At 44.1% G+C, this 20,136-nt stretch overlaps 1 protein-coding gene across 2 annotated transcripts in view; it reads right to left on the bottom strand.

Annotated features, from left to right (window-relative positions):
- The window catches only part of ALS2 (alsin Rho guanine nucleotide exchange factor ALS2), a 2,167,716-nt gene that overhangs the window by 523,777 nt on the left and 1,623,803 nt on the right, over positions 1–20,136 (bottom strand). The window lies entirely within an intron of this gene.

The raw sequence follows: 20,136 nt of genomic DNA, 5'->3' as shown, positions 1-20,136 counted from the left end.
ATGAAGACTTGAAGGGCTCCACAAAATCACACAAGCGCATCCAGGCAAGCCTCCTTTTGGAAATGCTTGAACCCACTGTTCATCTTCCCTCCTTCGGCAACATGAGTAATGATCCTCATGGACAAACTGGAAATGAATCTCAGGGTGGCTAACTGGGAGGTGACTGAATCCCATATCTCTTCAGAAACAGCTCCTGCAAGACTATCTGAGAGCTCCTTGATCAGATCTCCATGCAGTCTTGTAAAATGTGCCAGGAAGTTCAAAGACCATAAGGCAAAGGTCGATGAAGCATAAACTCGCTTCCCGAATCTATCCATCACCACTGACTCCTTGTTGGGGGGTGGATAGAGGAACTTTCTTCTGCTAGTTCCTTCATAGTGGCCGCCGCTACCACCATGGCATCCAGGCTGCGGTCTCAACAGGACTCTGGTTCTGATACAGCTGAAGTGCTCAGGGCAAAAATCTGTTCCAAATAGAAAGAAACATTCGAAACTGACATGGTCAGTTCCAGGAAGCTTGGAACCGATGGAACCGAAGACTCAAAGGTATCTGTGGAGGTTAGGATTCTAGTTCAAACACAACACACTGTGATGCATTTAGACCTATTGCTTATTACAGTTCATTCTTAGACCTGGTGGTTAGAGGATTACTGGGCTGCCTGATGGTAGAACAATCTCCTGCATTAGTCTTACGACAAACTTACAGAGTACAGTTGTGTACACTAACCATAAATGTAGATGTTAGAGTGTATTCACTGTTACAGTCATCACACTTGGGTTATCTGCCTGCAGGTAGCCCTCAGTTGGCCCGAACACCAGTGTCTCAGTATTTCTGCGTCGGATGCTGTCACTTCTTCCATTACGTCAGGTCGTTAGGGGTATAAAACAGGCAGCCGACGCCATTACATCAGTTTTTCTTACCCCAAATGTCAGGAGCCCCCAAACAGGGATCTAGTATATGGTGGGGAACACCACCAGTAAATAGTAAATACCAAATGCCATTAGGAATGGCCATAGAGAGGAGAGGTAGAAAGATAAAGAAAGCCAGGGGTCTGGAGGGAGGGAAACCAGGACTGCAACAGTGAATACACTCGAACATCTACATTCATAAGTGTACACAACTGCACTATGTTCTTTGTGTTTCACTGTTGCAATCATCATACTTGGGTTGATTCCCAAAGCGGAGGTTGGGTGGAGGCAGTCAAGAGCTAGTAGGCCTTGCAAGACTGCTGTAGCAAATCCAGCCATATGCAAGTGGTAATGCTTGGTGAAGGTGTGCACAGAACTCCAGGTTGCAGCTTCCAGAATGTCCCTGGTAGGTACTCCCCCGAGAAATGCTGTAGAGGTAGAAATAGCCCTAGTGGAATGTGTTTTGACCCCCATGGGGTAGGTTTTCCACGGTGCTTGTAGCAGAAATGGATGCAGTGTGCGATCCATTTGGAAATAGTTTGTTTTGAAATGGCCTTACCCTCTGCGCCTGTAGCAAAGCTGACTAGCAGTTGGTCAGATTTTCTGAAAGGCTTAGTCCTATCAAGGTAGAACCTGAGCTGTCTGTGCATGTCCAAGGAGTGCAGGATCCTTTTCCCTTTATTCTGAGGGTTAGGGAAGAAGGTTGGTAAATGGATGAATTGGTTTAGAGCCACACTTGACACCACCTTAGGAATAAAGGACGGGTTAGTCCTGAGGGAAACCCTGTCAGCATGGAAAATAATGAAGGGTTCCACAGCCATGAGTACCTGTAACTCAGACACTCTTCTAGCTGAAGTTAAGGCTAAAAGCAAGGCTGTTTTCCAAGAGAGGAAGCGTGAGCTTCAAAAGGGGGAAGCGTGAGCTTTTCCACTACAAAGTTAAGGTCCCAGGCAGGGGTGGGTGCTCTCCTAGGGGGCCTTAAGTTGTTAGCCCCTCTCAGGAACTGTTTGATGAGAGGGTGAGAAAATAAAGGTGACTCAGTATTATAATGAGCTGAGATGGCAGAGGCATGAATCTCAATGGAGGAGAAGGATAGGCCACTGTGGAGTAGCTCTGCTAGGTAATCCAGGATTAGAGGTAAGGAGGGCACTGCTGTGTCCTTTCCTTTAGACTGATTCCAAGAACAATATATCTTCCACTTTTCAGCATAGGATTTCCTAGTACTAGGCCTTCTGACTTCCAGAATGACACCCAGCACCTGTTTACTGAGGATTGCTGGTGGGGTATTCAAGGGATAAGCTAGGCTGCAAGGTTTAGGGTTTGAAATTGTGGATGCAAAATCTGTCCGTCCTGCTGAGACAGCAGGGTAGTAGTCTGGTGTAGGTGCCAGAGTGGCACCGTTGTCAGGCTGCGCAGGAGTGGGTACCAGTGCTGGTGTGGCCAGTCTGGGGCAGTAAGAATTGCCCTTGGCCTGTCCTGTTTTATCTTGAGTAGTACTCGAGAGAAGGGGCAGGGGTGGAAAGGCATAGATTGAGAGGTTTTCCCATTGAAAGGATAGGGCATCCACCTTCCAGGCTCGGCTGTGAGGGTTCCTGGTGGAGTATCTGCTTAACTAGTGGTTCTCAGGGGAGGCAAAGAGATCCACCTCTGGTGTCTCCCACCTCTGGATCAGAAGGTGGAAGGTGCTGGGCTCCAATTTCCACTTGTGTGGGTCTGGGAGATTTCTGTTTAAGTCATCTGCCAGTGAATTTTGTTTGCCTGGCAGGAATTGAGTTTGTAGATGCATTTGGTTGCTCAAGGCTGTGTTCCACAGGGCCATGGCTAACCAGCAGAGTGGGTAAGAAAGTGCTCCCCCTTGTTTATTTATGTACCACATAACTGTGGTGTTGCCTGTTTTTATCAGCAGTTGTCCTGGAAGGATTAGGTATCTGAAAGCTGTCAGAGCATTCTGTACAGCTAGCATCTCTTTTTGATTGGTGTGCAGGAGAATCTGCCTTGGGCTCCAGTGGCCCTGAATGCATTTGCCTGCCAAGTGAGCCCCCCATGCATAGTCTGATGTGTCTGTTGTCAAGGTTTGGACGGCGATGGGTAGAGTGAAATGCAGTCCCTTGTGGTTGCATGCTTCTGCCCTCCAAAAGAACTCTGCCCTTACACAAGGTATGAAAGGAATGACTGTTTCCAGGTCCTGAGAATGTTTCACCAACGACTTTTTAAGTATCACTGAAGTTTCCTCATATGCAATCTTGCATATGGAATTAGCAGAATACAGGAGGCCATGAACCCTAGGGCTTGCAGTATTTCCCTTGCAGATAGCTGGGTTCTGGTGGCCATTTGTTTGGAGTAGTTTGTCAGACAGATCTGTTTTTCTGAAGTGAGAAATGCCATCTGGGAAGTTGTGTCCAAGCTTGCTCCCAGGAATACAATCTTTTGACTGGGCACCAGTTGTGATTTATTTTCATTGATGGTGTACCCCAATGAAGTGAGAAGGCTTTTTACAAATGCCAGGTGCTGAAGGAGCAATTTCTGACTGTCCGCCTGAATCAGGCAGTTGTCCAAGTATGGGAAAATTTGGATATTTCTCTGCCTGCAGTATGCAATGGCTGGAGCCAGGCACTTTGTGAATACCCTGGGCGCAGTAGATAAGCCAAAGGGAAGTGCAGAGAACGGATAGTGCATAGAGCCTGCCCTGAAACGTAGATATTTCCTGCATGACTCACTTATGGGGATGTGCAGATAAGCTTCTTTTAAGTCTAGACTAGAGTGACTAACCAGGCATCCTTGGCTAGCATAGGGAAAAGATGCTGCAGGGTAAGCATCTTAAATTTTGGGACCACCAGAAAGGTGTTGAGAATTGAAAGATCCAGGATTGGGTGGCAAGAGCCCTCTTTTCTGGGCACCAGGAAAAGTCTGGAGTAGAAACCCTGACCCCTTTATTCTACTGGCACAGGCTGAATAGCTCCGATATTGAGCAGGGAAAGTACTTGCTTTTGAGCTGCTGCCCATTGGTTTGGAGGAAGGTCTGGAAACCTGCTTGGGGTTGGCAGTGAACGGAAGTAGAATGTGTACCCCTGGGATACAATGTTGAGGACCCATCGGTCCTGAGTAATGGGCATCCACTTTTTTGCATTAAGGGCAAGTTTTCCTCCTAGGGGCACAGGCAGTTGGGCAGGGCTGGGAAGGAGAATTGAGAAGTCATTGTAAACTTTTTCCATAGGAGAACGGCTTACCACTCCCTGTTTTTGGGGTGGGGGCACTACATTGTTTAGAACTCTGCATACCTGAGACTGTAGTCTGGGTGGCTTGTTTCCCCTGGGTCTTGTCTGGGAAGGCCTGGAAGGGGCTGGAAAGGACCAGTTTTTAGAAGGCCAATACCTACTAAGTCTAGGTGGTTGCAGTTGTAAGAATTCTTTAACAGTTTGCATAGATTTATCTTTTTCTTCCATCTTTTTAAGAACTTCTGCTTTGGTGCCAAACAGTCCTTATTTAAAGGAACGTCTAGTAAATTGGATTTGACATGATCTGGCAAGGTTTGCTCCTTCAGCCAAGCATGCCTTTTCAGTACAGAACCAGTGACTACAGCCTTGCAAGATGCTTCTAGGGCATCAAAAACACACTGCAAAGTATGCTTACTAACTTGGTTTGCAGAATGCATCAGCTCTTGTAAGTCTATTTTCTGCACAGTCTGGTAATAATACAATTTTTTGTTCAATTAGTTCCATAATATGTTGCTGGTACTTCAACATGTGAAACTGGCAATTCAATGCGCTGATAGCAAGAGTTGCAGACGTATATACTGTCTTACCCCATCTGTCTAAAGCTCAGAAGGGGTAGGATTTTGGGCTGTAGTAGCCTTAATACCTTTTTGGTCCCTGGGAAATGGTCTCTGGATCAGCAGTAGGATTCTTGAAAAGAAACTTGTGGGAATCAGGTACTTTGTAGTACCTGTCAGGTTTCCTAGGGGCTGGGGGTAATGTATCTGGGGTAAGACTTGATTCCATAAAAACATCATCTACAACATCCAGGACAGGGGATATAGCTAGAGGCTTGTGCTGAGGCAACTCTAAAAATTCTCCGAGTCTCTTTTTGGAGTGAGGGTAGTCTTGGCATTCCCAGTGGAAATGCTCTCAAGGTATGCAAGGTTTCACCAAAAGAAAAATCCTCTGGAGGGGAGGCAGAGGGAATGGATTCCTCTGCATCTGAATACTCATATGCTGATAAGGGAATGTCCTGATAATCAAAAGGGTCAGAGTAATCGGACTCCTGGTCTGTAGAGTCAGAAGGAAACTCAATTCTTTGTCTCTTAGCAGGGGAAGGCTGGCTTCCGCTAATTAGGGTAATAAGGTCTTCAGCCATTTTAAGCATTTGTTTTTGTGGCATGGGAGCTTGAGCATGCACTTTGGTCATCAGTTTTCTAGGTGTGGTGCATACTCTAGGCCTAAGAAACTTGGTAGTTTTGGCTAAAAAAGAAGTCGGTTTGATTCGAATATTGGTAGGACAGAATACACCCTCAGAAGCCAGTGCCTGCACAGTGGCTCCGGACCCATCCAAGGTAGAGACATCCGCAGGTTCCATAGTCGAAGAAGCATCAAGTGGCATACCGGACTCCGAATGGGTCTCAGCAGAGGCCTGTGAATCCATAGAAGTGGGCATCAGGGGTGGCAAAGGCACCTCACTGAGTAAGGGCGGACTGGCGACTAGCCTAACGGAAGCGACGTCGGCAGTTTTGGACCTATGCGGTCTGTCTTTGTCTTTATCTTTACTTTTTTTTCGTAAGATCGGTAGTCAGATGGCTTATCGAAGCCATTTTGGAATACGGAGAATGACAGTGAAAGAATTTAGTGACAAAGATAGGCCAATGACGAATGGTTCAGGCGTTAAGGCACAAAATAGACAATGAGGGACGTCATGGTCTAGGCCTAAACAGGTGACGCAGTAAGAATGAAAATCTCTGTGAGGTATTTGCTTTCCACAGGCAAGACAATTGTTAACTTTTTCTGACATCGGATAAAACAAGAAAAAAGGATCCCCAATGGGGTACTTAGCTTTTGAAGACTTCAGGATTATAAACTCTAAAACGAACATTTCAGGTAGCGGCCGACCAGCACTTGCAAACTGCTTCTGCTTCGGGCTCCTCCTCGGCAAGAAACACTGATGTAATGGCATTGGCTGCCTGTTTTATACCCCTGACGAACCTGACATCATGGAAGAAGCGACAGCATCCAATGCAGAAATACTAAGACTCTGGTATTCCGGCTGACTGAGGGCTACCTGCAGGCAGATAACCCAAGTGTGATGACTGCAACAGTGAAACACGAAGAACATCTGCAGTTCCCCATGCAGTATCTGCACCGTTACAAAGATCTAAGATGCAGCATTTTTTGGCTGTCAGGTTGACTAAGTATGCTGTTACTTATTTCAAACTCTTAAATCAGTACTGAATGGTGACAGGTACTGAACCCTGTATCTTTTCTGCCTAAGGCAGGAGATGGCATACTGCAAGACTGTATAACTGTGACTAACCATGTACTTTATCCTACACCTGACTTAAAGGATACCCTACTGGACAATGCAGAAATGGAACTATCTGTTGCTGGATCATGTAGAAGAGACAACATTGAAAACCTCACTGCAGACATTGCCTTATGCACTGAAAATACAGTATTGCAAGAAAGACTGAAAGGGGTTACATCTGCACAAGTAGTTGAACTTATTGCATTAATAAAAGTATGTGAGATAGCTAAAAATAAGGTTGTGAACATTTATACTGCATTACTATGGGGAATTGTGGATACAGAAGGGATTTTTAACATCAGCAGGAACTAAAATAAAAAAATGGTAAGTTTGTGAAAGAATTTTTGGATGCTTTGTTATCAAAAAGTTTAGCTGTAATTAAACTGCAAGCTTATACGAAGGAGGACACTGTCACTGTGAGAAGTAACTGGCTGGCAGATCATGCAGCTAAACAAACTGCTGGCTTGGATGTCTCTACAAATTCTGCTCTGAATGTACAGGAAACATCTACTAATACTTGTAATTTTAATAATTTGACAATTTTGCAGAACGAAACTCCAGTGACTGAGAAAGTGGATCAGTGCAAGTTGCAAAAAGTATGTGGATTTATTGCCGAGACACCCTGATGGGAGGCTGGTAGCACCTTTGGCCGTGCTTCCCTGGTTGGTATGGGCATATCACTCACCAAATCACATTGGTAAGCATGGACTTCTTAATCTTATCCAGCATAATTGGTTTGCCTCTTTTTTCTCAGTCTCTAGTTAGCCACTATGTAAATAACTGTGAAATCTGCTTGTCACATAATATAGCTCTGTCTCCACCTTGGGGGCCTTTTGATAATATTCAGATTGACTATGAACACATGAAGAAAGCTACGTTTTCATATATTCTAGTCATTGTCTATTTTTTTCTGCATGGGTGAAGCCTACTCATCTGCTAAATGTGATGCTGAGATGGTACTAAAGAAATTGCTACAAGAATTTACTCCTAGAATAGGAATTTCACACTGCATTAATTCAGACAGGGTACTCATTTTACTGCTGAAATTATTCAAAGACTGTGTTCCGTGTTTAAAATTTCTTTGCCATTACATTACCCCCACCATCTTCAGTCATCTGGTCTTGCTGAAAGGTCTAACCTAACTCTTAAAAGTAAAGTCAACAAAATTTGAAACGAAACAGGACTTAAATGGCCAGACACTTTGCCTCTTGCTTTGAAAAGTATGTGAGGAACTGTAAATGCTACCCCGTAAACTATGTCCACATAAAATTCTTACGGGCTGTCCCATGAGCATGCCACCTTCCCACCAGTGGGAAACTGCAAAATGAAAGTTATGTATTCATCATAATTATGCACCTGTGCTGCCCATTTTCATTCTTCCTCAATGTACGAGTCTTGGTTCTCACTTGGCAGCACTACACAGACTTCGGATCCAACTCTACAGCTCCTCCCTCTACCCATAATGCCCTAATCCACCCCATACACCTATAGATCGAGTTTACTGACTAAAAGGTCTTGATGTACAATAGTAGAAGAGAAACAGAAACATGGCTCAAACACCTGGAACTACAGGTTCCAAAGGTCCATCAGGTCACTCTAGAAGATGACAGTAAGCTGGAAGGAGTAAGAGGAGTTGAAAAATGAAAATGGACAACACAGATGCAGAGCTACGGTGAGTGTATAACTTTAATATCTAATGCTGTCCTTTTCATTCTTCCACAACGTATGGAACAGAGTCCCCAGCTACATAAAAAGTACAGTTTTGTACCTACCATAAATGTAGATGTCCGATAAGTATGCATCTGCAGTCATAACATATGGGTTGTCCTGCCTCAGGCAGCCCTTCGGTCGGCCGGATTCCAAAGTCTGGGTCTGACCTCGGCTGATGTCACACCTTCCCCGACGTCAGAGCGTCTGGGGTATAAAAGCATCAGCCGACGTCATTTTCCTCAGTTTTTCTTGCCCCAGATGCCAGGTGCCCTCTAGGAAGGCTAAATTTGGATAAATGCAATAGAATTCCAAACATTTGGAAAATTATATATATATATACATGTATATACAAACAAATACACCATAATAGATTCCCCCAGCTAGCTAAAAGAGGGGTAAACACCCTAGGAATACCACAGAGGGGTAGGAGGGAGGGTAAACCTGACTGCAGATGCATACCTATCGGACATCTACATTTATGGTAGGTACAAAACTGTACTATGTCCTTCAAGGATGCATCTGCAGTCATAACATATGGGTAGAATACCATAGCCAATCTGGGGGAGGAGGTACTAAGAAAAAGATGGTGTAGTTAAGATCCCCTGCAGGACTGCAGTAGCAAAGCCTGCTCTGGATATGGAGTATAAAGGTAGATTGTAATGTTTGGTAAATGTATGCACGGAGCTCCAAGTAGCAGCTTCTAAAATGTCCTTGGTAGCCACCCCTCGTAGGAAGGCTGTAGTGGTGGCCGTGGCCCTTGTGGAATGAGGCCTGATGTTTGCAGGAACTGACTTTCCATGAAAGGAGTAACAAAATCGAATGCAATTTCCTATCCATTTTGAAATTGTCTGTTTGGAAATTGCTTTTCCTTGCACCCCAGCAGCATATGCTACAAATAGTTGGTCAGTTTTTCTGCTACTTTTAGTTCTGTCCAAGTAGTAGCGTAGTTGTCTGTGTATATCCAGGGTGTGCAGATGTTTTTCCCCTCTATTCTGTGGAGTTGGGAAGAACGTAGGCAAGTGAATAGCTTGGTTCAAGGATACCCTAGATACCACCTTTGGCATAAAAGTAGGATTAGTTCTTAGTGTAACTCTGTTCTGATGGAAGATAAGAAATGGCTGTACTGCCATTAATGCTTGTAACTCAGATACTCTTCTTGCTGAAGTTATTGCCAGAAGGAATGCAGTTTTCCAAGACAGAAACTGTAGATCCGCTGATGCTGCTGGTTCAAAGGGAGGAAGTGTTAGTTTCTCCAAGACAAAGTTGAGATCCCAAGCAGGTAAAGGGGTTTTCTTGGAGGTTTGATATTTTGATCCCTCTCAGAAATTGCTTGAGGAGAGGGTGTGAGAAGATAGGTGGGTCCACATTGTATTCTGCTGAAATTGCTGAGGCATGAATCTTAATGGAAGAATAGAAAAGGCCATTGTGGAACAGTTCTGCTAAGTATTCCAGAATATGTGTCATGCTTGCCACTGTCACATCTAAGCCTTTTGATGTGTTCCAAATGAAAAATCTTTTCCATTTAGCTGAGTATGTCTTCCTTGTGGAAGGCCGGCGAGCTTCCATGATAATGTCCTTCACTCTCTGTGATAAAACATTTTGTTTTGGATTTAAGGGATTTTCCAGGCAGTTAGCTGCAATGTTTTTAAGTTGGAATGCATGATCTTGAAATTGTTCTGCGTCAGAAGAAGAGGCCATAGGGGGAGAGGCCATGGTTTTGCCTGTGACATGCTTCTCAATAGTGGATAACAGTGTTGCCTCGGCCAGTCTGGATTTATCAGAATCACTCTTGGCTGTTCCTCCCTGATCTTCAGTAGAACCTTGTACATTAAAGGGAGAGGTGGGAAGGCATATACTTTTAGAGCTTTCCAGCTGAAAGAGAGAGAGTCCACCCTCCAGGTGGCCTTGATGGAGGAAGAGTTTGAAAGCCTCGATTGCATGCATCACTGCCAGCATTTCCTTTTGGTTTATGTGCATGTGTAGCTGTCCTTGAGACCATAGGCCTTGGATACATTTGCCCTCCATGTGTGCTCCCCATCCTCAGTCTGAAGCGTCCGTGGTGATGGTTTGTTTTGTTTTTGGTTTGTTGAAAGGCAACCCTCTGTTGGACTGGCAGGCCTGAGCCCACCACAGGAATTCCTTTTGAAGGCAAGGAATGATTGGTATCAAAGTTTCCAAACTGTGACTGTGTTGAGACCATACACTCCTTAGATACCATTGCAATTTTCTCATATGCAGCCTGGCCGGTGGTATCAGAATTATGCAGGATGCCATGTAACCCAGGGCCTGCAGGATTTTCCTTGCAGTAAGCTGAGCTTGTCTTGTCAGATTCATGAAGTAATCTGGAAGTTGTTTTTGTTTTTCTTCTGTGAGAAAGGCCATTTGGGTGGTTGTGTCTAGATCCGCACCCAGAAAGGTTATCCTTTGGGATGGAACCAGTCTTGATTTTTGGATGTTGACTGTGTATCCCAATGCCTGTAGTAGGTGGATGGCATAGGCCAAGTCTTTTATCAAATTTACCTAGTTGTCCGCTTGTATAAGGCAGTCGTCCAGATAAGGGTAGATTTGAATCCCCTGAAGTCTGCAGTGTGCAATTACTGATGCCAGGCATTTCGTGAATACTCTGGGCGCAGTAGATAAGCAAAAGGGCAATGCTGAGAATTGATAATGCTCTGATCCTGCAAGAAATTTGAGGTGTCTTCTGCAGTTTGGTCAAATAGAGACGTGCAGGTATGCCTCCTTGAGATCTAGAGTCACCAGCCAAGACTCCTTGCCCAACATGGGAAGAAGTTGCTGTAGGGTCAGCATCTTGAATTTTGGCACAATGAGGTAAGTATTCAGTGCGGACAGGTCGAGAATAGGCCTCCATTGATTTTCTTTTCTTGGTACAAGGAATAGTCTGGAGTAAAATCCATGGCCTTGTTTTGAAAGTGGTACCTTTTCTATAGCTTTCATTTGAAGAAAGTTGTTGATCTGCTTTAAAGCCTCTGCCCTCTGATTTGGTAGTAGGTTTGGCATTCCGTTTCTTTTTGGCAAAGTGTGGAAGTGGAACCTGTATCCTTTGTCTATTATTTGCAGTGTCCATGTGTCCCTTGTAATATAATGCCAATTTTTTGAGAATAAAGCAAGCTTTCCGCCCAAGGGTGCTTCCAGTTGAGCCCTGGTGGGCGGAATCAGAGTAGAGTCATTGAGCCTGTCCTGGTGTAGTAGTTGTTGTTGCTGCTGTTGCACTACCTCTCTGGTTGGCAGGCTGCCACTGACGGCCTCTGTAAGAGCCCCTAGATTGGCCTCTGCCTCTGGGGCGTCTGTTCCTGCCTCTCTGGGCTCTGTCCGAGTCTGGAAAGGACCAATTCTTAGTAGGCCAGTTTCTGCTGAATCTCGGTGGTTGGACTTGTAGGAAATCCTTAACTGTTTGCACAGATTTTGCCTTTTCTTCATACTTTTTTAAGACCTCCTGAGCAGAGGAGCCAAATAAATTTTGTTTCTCCATTGGAGCATCCAGGAGTTTAGCTTTAACATGGTCTGGCAAAGATTGTTCCTTCAGCCAGACATGCCTACGAATAACTGCCCCAGTCATAGCTGACCTAAATGAAGCCTCCAATCATCATAACCACACTTTAAGAAATGATTACTAACCTGCTGTGAGTTGTGTACCAATTCCTGAAGGGATTTACGGTCAAGGGGCTCAGGAGAAGAAAGCTTCTTGTTCAGTTCATCTAACAAATACTCTTGGTACTGTATCATATAAAATTGACAATTTAGTGCCCTGACGGAAAGAGTTGCAGAAGTATATACCTTCTTTTCCCATCTCTCTAAAGCTCTAGACTCTCTTTCAGAAGGTAGAGGATTTTTGGCAGTGGCAGCCGCAACCCCTTTAGGGCCCAGAGTAATAGTTTCTGGGTCTGCAGAATGGGCTTTATACAGATGGAAATGAGAATCCGGGACCCTGTAGTATCTATCAGGTTTGGCAGGGGCCGGGGGGGAGAGTATCAGGGGCTGTACTGACATCATTGTACACATCATCAATTACATTCAAAACAGGAGGTATAGCTAAGGGCCTATGCTGGGGCAAATGTAAAAAGGTCCTTAATCTTTTTCTAGAATCAGAGAATTCCTGACCTTGCCATTGAAAATGCTCTCTCATGGAGTGTAGAGTCTCACCAAAGGAAAACTCTTCAGGAGGGGAGGCCGAAGGGATAGATTCTTCAGCATCAGAATCCTCATAGGGCGAATAAGCCTCCTCCTGGTGGTCTGACAACTCAGAACCATCCGTGGACTCATCTGAAGAGTGTGGGTCAGAAGGCTCAGTCCGGGGCCTTTTGTCTGGTGGAGGGTGAGAGGCCCTGTCCGGATGAGGTTGTGAACCTCTAATTAAAGAAATAAGGTCCTCTGCAAGGCCTCTGGGAGGTAGTCTTGGGAGGCAAAGCTTTAGAAAGTTTAGCAGCTTTAGCCCAAGAAAAGGCCTTAATGGACATGGAAGCAGGGGGCCTAGCTGCCCCACGTGCAGGAGTAGATATGTCCAAAGGTATGGTGTCGGACATATCCTGGACACTGGTTTCGGTAGGTAGCTCGGTAGCCGACTCAGCCGGGGCCTCCCAGGCTGCGGTGGTCGGTTGAGTGGATTCGGATGAAGGAATCTCCGAGGACTCTGTTTCGGCCGAAACCGAGACACTTGCGGTAGGCCTAACCGTGGTTTCAGCCGAAACCGCGGGCCACGAGTGTCGGTCCTTGTCCTTCCATTTTTTCACCAAATGTGATGTCGGAGTCTCCGATGGCATTTTATATGCAAAACTAGCCCCAAAAAAATTCCTCTGCAAACTCCGACCGACGTCTAAGAGTTCGTCGGTTGAAGGAAGCACAGGCTGAACAGGACGATACGTCGTGGTCTGGGCCTAAGCAAGGAAGGCAGTAGGAATGGAAATCCTTATGAGGTATTTGTTTCCCACAAGTTAAACAATTATTTATTTATCTGACATCGGCTGAGGCAAGAAAGAGTCCCCAATGGGGTACTTAGCTTTTTCGAAGTCTTCGGTAGCTGAAATCACTGGATCTGACCGACCGGCACTTGCGAACAGCTTCTGCTTCGGGCACCGCGCGGCAAGAAAGACTGAGGAAAATGGCGTTGGCTGATGCTTTTATACCCCAGACGCTCTGACGTCTGGGAAGGTGCGACATCAGCCAAGGCCAGACCCAGACTTTGGAATCCGGCCGACCGAAGGGCTGCCTGAGGCAGGACAACCCATATGTTATGACTGCAGATGCATCCTTGAAGGACATCTTGGGTGGCTCATACGGACGGATATTCTGAACCAAAAGCAGCTCTGCTTCTGGAAATTATATTTAATTTGCAGTAAGTAATAAATGTATAAGCATTAGACAAGGCAGCTGCTGCACAAATATCATCAATGGAAGTTTTAGACCAGATGGCAGAAGAGGTGGCCATGCATGTGGTTGAATAAGCCTTAGGTGATTTTGGTAGGGAGTGACTGTGCTGGGAACATATTCAGGAAATGTAATTAATTAACCAGGAGAACCCAGCCTGCTAGCTGAGAGACTGACACAAACAGCTGGTCTGTTTTTCTGAAATATTTTGTTCTGTGTAAACAGAAATGTAGTTGTCTATGGACATCTAAAAGATGTAGCATGAATTCTCCCTTGTTCGAAATTTTTGGAAAGACGACTGGCAAATGAATGGTTTGATTTACATTTGGTTCAGAAGCCACTTTTGATCAGAAAGAAGGACTGGTTCATAAGGTAACTCTATCTTTATGACAAACAATGTAAATGGCTTTTGATGAAAAAAGCCTGCAGTTCAGAAATCCTTTTTGCAGATGTATTAGCAACTAAAACGGCTGTTTTCCAAGACATGAATTTTAAGTCAGTTTTCACTGAAGGCTCAGAGGCTTGTTGAGTTAAGCCTTGAAGTAGTACTGTTAAATTCCAAGGCGGTAACAAATTTTTCACTGGAAGTTTGAGCAAGAACGTGCCCTTTAGGAAGTCCTTTCACTACTTGGAAGCAGCCATACAAGAAGCACGGTCTCCTGAGGAAACGTGATATTGTTGTCAACTGTACTTTGATTGTGGAAAACCTAGCACCTTCTTTAAAAGCAGAAGCTAAAAACTCCAGCACAAAAGAAGCAGGGGCAGTGAAAGGATCAATGCAATTTTTCATGGCCCAAATTTAGAATCTTTTTCATTTACTCTTGTAAATCTTCTTAGTGGAGTCTTTCTGTGAGTACAAAAGTATATAATAAACCAGAGAAGAAAGCCTGGGCTGACTAGCTATTAATGCAACTGGAGAAACCACATGGTTGGTTTGAGGGCTGGGATATTGGGATATTTTATCCCTGAGGGATGTGACAGAAGATCTGGACTGGGTCCATCATCCAAGGAGGATAAAGAAGATGAGACCAAAGGAAGGGGAACCACACCTGGTGAGGTCAAAAGGGAGCAGTAAGGATAACCTTGCTCTTCAACCAACTGGCTTTCTGTAAGAAATTTGGAATCAGAGGTACAAGGGGATAGGCAAAAAGGAGACTGGAGGGGCAACAGCATTTCTTGGTAACTTCCTCTCAGGGGTAATCAGGGCCAAGTACCCGCTGTATTTGTTGTGGGGAGAAGCAAAAAGGTCACAGCAAGTTTGGCCCCAATGACGGAAAATTTTCTCCACCGCTGATTGACTGAGAACTCACTCGTGAGGCATCAGAATAGACCTCTAGTACACTGGATTTCCCAGGCATGTGCACTGCCACTAGAAATTGGTTGGAGGAGATCGCCCAATGCCACACTAATAGCTTCACGGCAGAGGGGGTAAGATCAAGTTCCCTCTTGCTTGATGATGTAGCAGACTAAAGCCATGTTGTTGGTTTGAATCGCAATGGTCCCCAGAGGGAGAATATCTTGAAATGCCTGCAACGCTAGCAGGACTGCTCTCATCTCTAGGATATTGATATGTGAATTGGTCTCTTGGGGGGACCACATACCTGGGACCATCCTTCCCAAAAAATGCCACCCCACCTCAGCTGGGAGGCATCCGTGGTCACTGTTGCCAACTGGAGGAGACAGAACAAAGGGGCAACCTAGGCAAATGTCATCCAACTGGCTCCACCAGCAGATATGTTTTTTGCATACTGGAATAAGTTTGATTGGGAAGGATAGGGGCCGTCAAAGAACAGATTACTGAACAGCTAGAGTTCACTGAAGTACAAGCATACAGTAATGTGCTAATGTGATAAATACTATATACACTGCCATGGACCCTAATGCCTGAAGGACAAGGCTGGCAAGAGGAGCAGAATGAGAAAATTTGTTGAACCTCGGACTTGATTGTGTCTACGTGATGAGGAGGAAAAGAAGCAATCTGACTAATTGTGTTTAGATGAACACCAATTAACTCTACGTTTTGCACTGGTAGCAGCTTGGATTTGGAAATGTTGACTGTAATGGCTACTGTTTGGCAAATTTGGTGCAAATAGTGCCTGGACTTTTCTAGGAGATGCCTGGTTGGGCAGTGAGGACATCTAAATATGGAAACACTTTGAATCCTTGCAGTCTCAGGTGAACTGCTACCACTGCCAAATACTTGGTATATATCCTGGGGGCTGTGGCGAGTCTGAAGGATAGAGCTCTAAACCCAAAAGTGAAAGTAAGTTCAGGAGCATCTGTTTATTTTGATGTGATAGTATGCATCCTGAAGATTGATTCAGCACATCCAATCATCCTCCTGTAAAACAGACAGAATGGACTGAACTGTGACCATTCAGAACTTTTATTTGCTCACATCCTGGTTCAGATTGCTTAGATCCAAAATCGGTCTCACATCCTCTTGAGTATACTTGCACTTAAAAGAACCTTGAGTAAGTTCCAAATCCTGTCTAGTCTGGTTAGACTTCCTAAATGACTCTCTTGTTCAGTGGCTTCTGAATTACTTAGGTTGCAGCTTCTTTCTGACTGGGTGGGACATCGGGGAAACTTTCTTCTTTTGGAAGTTGGCATCTGGAAAAATGGTATAAAGTAACTTCTGGATATTATTTTAAGCACCCAAGAATCTTTTGCTGCAACAGCTCAGGCATCTGGGTGCAAGGACAAGCATCCTTCAACTACCTCCGAAGGCAAGCAGTTGGACAGCCCTTCAGGAGTGCTGAAAATGGTCTATCTGGAAAGGAATCTGGGAAACCTTGATGCCTCCTCTGCCTTGAGGACTGCATCTTCTATTTGAACTCCCTCCTCTGCCACTGAGGGAGTTGTTTCCAAGTGAATCCTGGAAAGATCCCTGTGATTTATGGAACCACATTTTCTTTTCTCCTCTTTTATTCCTTGAAAAGGATCATTGAGGGGGTAGAAAAGTGAATCCCTATGGCAGACAGGGTCTGTCCTTCCTGTCCACTGTGACAAAGAATTTCTTTCACAGGATGGCCAAACAAGAATGCTCCAGCAAAAGCAGCATTGATGAAAGAAGGCTCTGCAAAATCACATAACTGCATCCACACGTCTCCTTACAGCAACACCTTAACCACCAGCCCATGAGGTACCTTCTACTGCATGAGAAATCAACCTCATGGACGCACTGGAAATAGATAAGAGAGTGGCCAGCGAGGATGATCTTTTATAATCCTTTGCAAACATGGAATCAGTGAGCTTTTGAGAGTTCCTTGGTCAAATCCCTATGCAATCTTGTATAGTGTGCCACATAGTTCAGAGACCTCAAGGCAAAGGTCGCTGAAGCAAACACACACTTTCCAAATCTGGCCAACACCCTGGAATCTCTGTTAGAGAGATGGACAGAGGAGTTCTATTCTGCTAGTTCCTCCTTGGTGGCTGCCGCCACAACAACCACATCAACTAGGACTCCTTTGCTCCAATAGGGTTCATCTTTTGAAGGAGCTAAAATGTTTTTTGAATGATGTGGGATTGGTTCAACAGAATCCAGTTCCTTCCAATGTCCAGTGAAAGACTAGGTCTATAAGCTCATCAGCCAGGGGAGTAACCCAAGATGTAGATGGGTCAGCACCAAAAGCCTCCAGAAATACTGACTCTTCAGGAGAAGGATTACCTGAGGACCAACCACCTTTCTGCTTAAAGATCTATAAAAAAGGCTCCAAATGAGATGTCATCAGGTGGATTTCCGAGGGACCCTTCATCATCAAAGTCAGAACATCAGTGGGATGCTCTGAGGAGGTGTCTGGGGAGAGAAGTAGCTCCTCTGTCTGAACTATCTGGATGCTAGCTATTTCTGGTTGTCCCTGTGGAGTAGAGTACACGTGATGGGATCAGAGCTTAAACATAGGGGAAACATTGTAGGATTCGAGGATGTATGAGAAAATGTCTCTCTTGAATGAGAGAACCACCTCTCCATAACCTCGAAGGCCGATGTACCAGGAGAAGCCACGGCCAGCCACACCGCAGCAGAGACTTCCAAAGCAGGTAAACCATGACTTTGTCCAGATCTGTGCCAAGAGGAGGCAGCCAGACCCGAGCTATCTAGTACTGAGGCTGCAAGAAGCAAGGACAGATCAGACATCATGGGAGGCCCAATGGATCCGATGCTTCAGCTCAGAGACTCATCCCACTCTGAGGGAACACGAGCAGAACTGGTAAGGGAAACCATTGGGGCTGAAGATGAAATTCTTTTAGGCTCCAAAGCCAGTACTCTTGAAATTCTTGGATCCTGGGGCTCCAAAACTGAAGGATGCAGCAGAGAAGGACATACAACTGTATGGGAGGTGGAAGGATGGCTCACAGATCTGATGGGAGAAGGAGACAGTATAAACCCCATCTGGATCTGAACCCTGAGGTACTTTATCATCATCACATTCATTTCAGTTTCAGAAAGATTCCTGGAGTACCTGAGAGAACAGGCAGTGGACTGAGGTCTGGAATTTTTCCTCAGAGTTTGCATGAGAGGAGAATGGAGCAGAGGAGAAACAGGGTCAACAGTAAATTCTGGTGAGCAAGTTCTCTGCATATAGGAAGTACCAGAAGTCGGATCCGATGGTTTTGGATCCATAGGTTAAGCAGTAAGACTGCTTGAAATAATTACTGGATCTGAAAACTTAGGATCCAAAGTTTTTCTTTTTGGATCCGACGAAGTGGGATCAGATGCTCTACGTATTCTTTGTGGAGGCTCTGAGGACGATGAAGTCTTTAGAGACTTGAGTGGAGATAGTTTCTATGCTCCAATGGAGCTTTGATCGATTTTGCCACGGAGGACAAAAATACATATAAAGAATTACAGTGAAAGCCTACCAACAATGACAGAAAGAATACCCTGTCAAACTGGGTAAGAAAGGAGACAGAAAAGAGAGATAAGAAAAAGGTACATAGATTGGTACGTAAGAAATTACCTTACTGAGGTAGAAGGACTAATGATAAGAAAAACAACCCCCAAAAATAAGAGGCAGGAACTATATAATAAAGCGATTAAGAGAAAATAAGTAGAAGGGAAGAGATTTTCTAATACACACTTATGATGCATCCAAAAAGGTTTGAACTATGCTCAGAGAGCGTATCTACATCCATGCAAGATAGCAGCAAACGAGATCTGAGGTATTGCAGGTGGACTAGGGCATTATGGGTAGAGGGAGGAGCTCAAGAGTTGGATCCGAAGTTTGTGGAATCTGACTGAGTTGGATCCGAGGGCCCATATGTTGAGGAAGAATGAAAAGGACATCATCAGATCTGGTATTTACTGATGAAGCTTTTCTGAACTATTACTCAAAACTTGTAATTATACGGGCATGTATTTAATATTACAGCAAAAAAAATGCTATTATGGAGCTTAAGACAATTTGGGGAGAAATAATCAGTTTTCCACAGGGAATATTATTTATAGGTGGGGACTGGAATTTGATTTGCAATAGTGAGGATGTATTTGGGGGACCTAGAAACAAAAATGGGAAAATCCTTAAGAAATTTATGAAAATATTTGGTTTGGAGTACATGAACTCAGTAGTAGGAACTCTGATGACTGCAACAGTGAAACGCGAAGAACATCAGATATATGGCTAAGAAGTAACAGGAATTATTTACACAGACTAACAAATGTTAAAGTATTGCAGAATAAAGGGAATCTCAGAACGAGAACAGGTGCAACTGCAGAGTGCTAAAGAGAAAATAAGGGAGTATTTGGACAACATGCACAAATTTAGAAAGACTGCTAAGTAACCAGTTTTTGATAACAACTCCGGAGCACAAAAACAGAAAATATGAAGGGTTACTGCAAAACTTAGGGAGCCTACAACAAGAAAAAACAGAGATCCTGGAAATGTACTAAGAATATTTCAGAAATTTTATGAAAATTTGTATACAACAGTGTAATGTGGAAATCAAGAAAGAGCACAGATGCAAATATTTATAGGAGTCTTAATTATGCCAATCTTACAGGTAGATTATGCTCAACAGCTAACAGTTAAGCTAGAAGATGATATAAAAATGGGAATGTACAATCAATGTGCAGGGAAGTCTACAGGAACAGGCAGTATTCCTCTGGAAGTTTGCAAGTTAGGAGAGAAGAAAGTGATAAAGATCTGGAAGATTTTGTCTGACAGTATTTAAAAAGGATGCCTCAGTGTTTGAAACATTGAGACAGTTTCTAGTATTTTGGGGATATTAAATTAATCAAGATAAAACAAAAGGCTATACAAGAAATGGTTCAGCAATACTCATACTTATGGGGGCACAATAAGATGAAGTACTTAGGAGTATGGATTAAAAAGGCTTCTGTTAGTGGCAACTTAGAATATATGGAAAGAGATAATGCAAAATATGATACAAAACATGAGAAACCGGAAGCTGCTGTTTATGGATATGAATAATGATAATAAAATGCATGCAGTAAAATATTTTAGCCACTTTAGTTTTACATACAGATCAGGTATACTTTATGACAACCAGAGGAGTAGTTGTGAACAATAATAAAGATTTGAAGAAATTATACAGGAAGGGAAGAGGGCAAGAGTTAAGTGGGATAAGGAGATCCTTCCAATAGAACAACGTGGTTTAGGATTAT

This window comes from Protopterus annectens, chromosome 6.part0 (assembly GCF_019279795.1).
Source record: "Protopterus annectens isolate FY-2018-M chromosome 6.part0, PAN1.0, whole genome shotgun sequence".
Classification (NCBI taxonomy): Eukaryota; Metazoa; Chordata; order Ceratodontiformes; family Protopteridae; genus Protopterus; species Protopterus annectens.
This window is presented reverse-complemented; position numbering and strand designations above follow the sequence as displayed.